We start from the raw sequence: 6000 nt of genomic DNA on the forward strand, positions 1-6000 counted from the left end.
TACACTGGTGCCTCGCTAGACTGTTACCCCGCATGACAGTTTTTTCGCTAGAAATTGGCTTTTTGCGATCGCTATAGCAATTCGCAAAACAGTGATTCCTATGGGGGAATTTCGCTGGACAGTGTTTGGTCCCTGCTTCACAAACCGATTTTCGCTAGACAACTATTTTGACAGCTCCCTCCGTGCTCACAAACAGGTGTTTTTGGGACCTAAGCTTCGCAAGATAGCGATTTAAATAGCTGATGGGCAGTTCGCAAAGCGGCTTTTCTATGGCTGATCTTCACTAGACAACGATGATTCTTCCCCATTGGAATGCATTAAACAGGTTTCAATGCATTCCATTGGGGAAATGCTTTTCACTAGACGATGATTTCGCTAAACAGCAATTTCAGTGGAATGGATTATCATCGTCTAGCGGGGCACCACTGTACTCTGAACAGAGCCAGCTGTTGAGGTTTGGAGGCTGAGACGGGACCCTTTTCCCTTCTTGTTTTCCACACGATCTTTTTAACAGGAGAGGCTAGGACTCACAGCCTTCCGCAGGCAGGGCATCCATGCTAACGCCAAACTTCAGTCCTTTCCCATAATATCCATCGCCTTCCTTCAAAATAAGAATGGATATCAAGAGGAGGAACACCAGGTCAGTGATCGCACATACACTTTGGATGGAAAGTAAGAAAGACCGGTTTCCCTCTCACCTAATATGGAAGGGATTTCTGGGCTGGCTTGCGCTACCACAGGCTGCCAAAAAGCCCTGAAAAATGGATAAACTCTTGTGGATATTGATTCACAATTGAAATCTCAGGCGCATTCGGGTCATGGATTGTTTTCATGCCTGCAGGAGACAGAAAATCTTTTTGGTTGCTATTTGTGACAAATCTGGGTAGAATCTGAGAAATTTCTAGATGAGATCAAAGTTAGAGGCAAATGGAAAGTCTCTGTTAAGTTGTGGCCCTCCTTATTTAACAGAGATCATGGGGAAAAAAGTAATCTATTTATCTAAAATGTATGTATACTGCTTGATATGGTGAAAGCAAACACAAAAGTCATAACTTTTCTATACTGTTCAAAAGGTTGTGTGGAAGGCCTATGAACAGAAGTTAAAACCAGGAGGTCCACATGCTTCTGGCGAGAACACATTCTGCTAGGAAAGCCGGAGCAGTTACGTATGCATTTGGTTGTTTTTTTCTCAGCCCGGTCTACCTGACAGTGTTGTTGTCAGAAGAAAGTCTGAGGGGAGGAGAGACACCTATGTCACCTTGAACTCATTGGAAAAAACATATAAATGTAGCAAACAGACTAATTGCTGTTTGTTTAGTCATTAAGTCGTATCCGACTTTTCATGACCCCATGGACCAGAGCACGCCAGGCCCTCCTATCTTCCACTGCCTCCCAGAGTTGGGTCAAAATCATGTTGGTAGATTTGGTTACATTGTCCAATCATCTCATCCTCCATCATCCCCTTCTCCTCTCACCTTCACACTTTCCCAACATCAGGGTCTTTTCCAGGGAGTCTTCTCTTCTCATGAGATGGCCAAAGTATTGGAGCTTCAGCATCAGGATCTGTCCTTCCAGTGAACACTCAGGGTTGATTTCCTTCAGAACTGATAGGTTTGTTCTCCTTGCAGTCCAGGGGACTCTCAAGAGCCTCCTCCAGCACCACAATTCAAAAGCATCAATTCTTCGGCGGTCAGCCTTCTTTATGGTCCAGCTCTCATTTCCATACATCGCTACTGGAAAAACCATAGCTTTGACTATGCAGACTTTACAGACCAATCGTTTGTTCGTTTGTTCGTTTGTTTGTTTGTTTGTTTGTTCGTTCATTCGTTCAGTCATTCAGTCGTGTCCGACTCTTCGTGACCCCATGGACCAGAGCACGCCAGGCCCTCCTATCTTCCACTGCCTCCCAGAGTTGGGTCAAATTCATATTGGTCACTTCAGTGACACTGTCCATCCATCTCGTCCTCTGTCGTCCCCTTCTCCTCTTGCCTTCACACTTTCCCAACATCAGGGTCTTTTCCAAGGAGTCTTCTCTTCTCATTACAGACCAATACTAAGATATAATTATAACAAACAGACCGGTAGTTTTTGCCGGTCAGAAAAATATAAGGATAAAACTTAACAGCATTCAGACAGCATCAAAATAAAACTAGCAACAGAAAAAGCAATAGTGCAAAGCACTTTAAAAAGGGCAAAAAAAAAAAATTTTAATAGACTTGCCCTCTGTCAAATAGAATGGTATGCACCGCTTGGTGGTTGTTATGTGCCGTTAAGAAGACCTCCGATTTACGGTGACCCTAGAATGAGCGCTCTCCAAAATGTCCTGTCCTCAACAGCCCTGCTCAATTCTTCTAAACTCAAGGCTGTGGTTTCCTTTACGAAGTCAATCCATCTCTTTTTCGGTCTTCCTCTTTTCCGTGCTCCAGTAGCCAGCACATATTTGCAATATGATCTCAAGTGCCTCTTCCTTTTTGGAATCTAACATGAACATCATGTATTTCTTACTCCATATAAGGGGAAAGCCTTTGTTGCAATACCTTGACCATCACTTTGCTTGCATAGGAATCTAGAGCAATGGCTCTATAGTTACTGCAGTCTTTGGCATCTCCTTTCTTGGGGACAAATGTATTTTGAACGTTTCCAATTTATGGGCCATTGTTTTGTTTTCCATACGTGCTGGCAGATTCTCCTCAGGATTTTGGCAGATTCAGTCTCGGTGACTTGAAATAGCTCTGTTAGTATTCCACCTACCCCTGGTGAGTTATTTGTTCCTAGAGCTTTCAGAGCAGCTTTCACTTCACTTTCTAGAACTCCAGGTTCTTCACTATAGGATTCATTTTCAAAGGAGTGTGTCATCCTTTTATCTCTTCTGTATAGGTCTTCAGTATACTGTTTCCACCTTCTCTATTTTCTCCTGGTCAGATAATGTGTTTTCCTGTTTGTCATTCAGCATTCCTAATCTAGGCTTGAACTTCCCTTTACTTTTATGGATCTTCTGGAAGAGATCTCTTGTTTTTCTTCTTTTCTTCCTCTCTTCTGTTTCTTTGTTCTAGCTGTTATAATAGTTCTCTTTTGTCTCTATATGACAATTGCTGAAAGGCTACATTCAGAATTCTGACCTTATTTCTCTCACCTTTTACTTTTGCTTTGCTCCTGTCCTTAAAAATTTTATATGTTTTCTTCTGTCACCTATCTGGGTTTTTCTTTTCTTTTTACTATTCTTCCCGAATAATCTCTCTAGTTTCAATACACAGTTCTTCTGGTTTGTGGTCATTTGAGTTTAGTAATGCAAATTGGTTCTTTATGTGGGCATTAAGTTCATCAGAAATGTTGTTTATATTATATTTGGCACTAGGATTATTTTAGTGCTGTTCTTCAGTTTTACTCTAATGTTTGATATTAACAGTTCGTTTTCAGTACCACCAACTGCTCCTAGTCTCCTTTTGGCAGAGAGAATACAGCTTCTCTATTTCCTGCTTTCAGTTACATAGTTTATTTCCTTTCTGTATTGGCCATCTGCTGATGTCCACATATACAGCTACCTTTTTGGTTGCTTGAAGCATGTATTTGTGATAAACATATAGTTGGCTTCACATAATTCTCTGAGTCATTTTCTTGCTTTGTTTCAGACCCTTTGACCATATTTTCCAACATTTTGTTCTGTTTTGTTTCCCACTTGCATTCTAGTCAACTGTGATTATTAGCATGTCTTGTTTTTGTGTGGGATCAATTTCCTCCTGGTTGCTTGCATAAAAGCTTTCCCATTTCATCTTCCTCAGCATCTGGAGCATCAGCTTGAACGATAGTTATGTTGATGGATTTTCCCAGAGGTCTAAATTATATTATTTGGTCAGACCTTGCATTACAGGCCTTAACTACCTGTGCTACATCTTGCCTCATTATTAGATCCATTTAACCAGCGGTTCCCAACTGTTTTGGTCCGCGGACCAACTGGGGAAGGCAGGGCACCCCCGTGCTTGTGCACATGTGCAAACGGTGGCACGGCTCCTGCACGGGCGTGCTGGAGTGTGCACACAGCTGCAAACAGGCTGTGCAGGGTTGAGTGCATGTGGGGGGGGGAAGTCCTGTCTCGGCGGCCCAGTCCAGCTCAGGCCATGGACCGCACAAAGCCATGGACCGGGCGTTGGGGACCTCTGCATTAAACCCATTTCTTTTGAATTTGTCATTTCCAAAATAAAACACTTTGCAGTGGTCAGAATGAAAATATCCCATTCCAGTCCACTTTAGTTCATCGATACCAAGCGGTACAATATTTAAGTGTTCCCTTTATTGTTTTATGGTGTCCATAAAATCCATGCTTTGATTCATACTTCTCACATTCCATGTTCCAACAGTGAGCTTTCTTTTCTCCAATGTGCACATCAGCCATTAGACATCTTTTTGGCTTTAATGTAGTTGCTTCATTAGTGACAACACTATTTGCACTTGTAGCTGACTGGGCACTTCCCAAACTAGGAGTCTCATCTTCCAGCACTATCTCTTGTTTCACTTTGTACTGTCTCATAATAGGGTTTTCAAGGTAGGAAAGGTTTACCATTGCCTTCTTCTGCGCAGTACTAGCAAAAGTTAGCTTATGTGTCACTGCCATTATCTGTGAAAGATCCTCTGACACATCCCCTTCAGCTACCACTGCTGCCCAGTAGCTGCCTTCCAGAAGTTTCTTTGTCCTCATCACCACTGGAACTATCCATTCTTTTCCAACCTCCCGATGGCCTTGCTCTTGGCTTCTCTATCGCACTCAACCCCCCTCACCATGTCAAAGTGTGCATCCAAGAAGAGGACTTGGCCCATACAGAGGTAGTCATTGAGTTCATTTAGACCCATTGGCTTTTTGCAGAATACTTTTAGAGAAGATTACAGCTCAGCAGCAGAATGTATGCTTTGCATGTAGCAGGCAGCCTCTGCCCCTGGCATCTCCATTTAAAGGATCAGCTAGCAGAGGATGGAAATCTTGCTGGAGATGCTGCCAGTAAGAGGGAATACTGGCTAGATGGATAAAGAGTCTGACTGGGTGAAAACAGATCCCCCTTTAAGCTTTATTGTTATTTTTGTCTTTATTTTAAATGTAAAAAAATTAAAAATTAAAAACCCTCATCCACTTGGCTTTCCAGGCAACAGAAAATAGGTTGATGCAGGTTAAAGGAAGGTAGTGTATTATTTGGTGGCTGCTGGCTGCATTGCTAAAGAGGGCACAAATTAGTATAAAATGCAGATTTAGAAATCAGTACCGTGACAGAATATCCAGTACAGGCTGAGGTGGCTTGTTTGACCCCCTGTCCAGATGCTTCTAACTTTTGCTTGATATCTTTAAAGCTTCTGTTTTCTTTTCTTAAGATCCTCTGTCTTTAATACAGGCTTGGACTGCATACGAGAACTTTAAACAAAGGGCCCTTTCAAGTAGAGGAGCGACATTTCCAACGTAGGCCACATCAGACATTCTGTTGACCAAGGCACAACAGCAAATCCTTCCCCGATTCAACCCAGGGCCCATGGCGCCCATCCAAGTTGGTTTGTCCTCCAAGCATCTCTCATCATCCTTCTCATGCAACCATAAAGCAGTAGTTGGCTTTGGGAGGGGGGGGGAGAGAGAGATAAATGAACAAGGCAAGCGGACTACCTCCATCCAAAGGGTGTAATGTTGGGATGTAGAGTATGGCTCCTTGGCACACGCAGCGGCGTGTTACCGATATTTCCTGATGTGCATCTGTGACATAATGGAGGAGACGTTCTCATCCGTACTGCAGCTCCAGTTCCAAAGGGTCTCAAAGATTCCGAGAATACTTGGAAGAGTGAACAAATGGCACATTGTTCCAGTTGAATGCTTGCTATGTGCTGTCTGGGAGAATCATCCACTTTTTTGCCCAACACGGGAACTGGGAGCCAAGAAGCATGATGCTGGAAGGCTTAATTCCCCGTGGCTCATTTATGTACATGATAATATGGTTCAATAGGCTGATGCTTTTAGCTGGGGCAGGGGAA

This window comes from Pogona vitticeps, chromosome 12 (assembly GCF_051106095.1).
Source record: "Pogona vitticeps strain Pit_001003342236 chromosome 12, PviZW2.1, whole genome shotgun sequence".
NCBI lineage: Eukaryota > Metazoa > Chordata > Lepidosauria > Squamata > Agamidae > Pogona > Pogona vitticeps.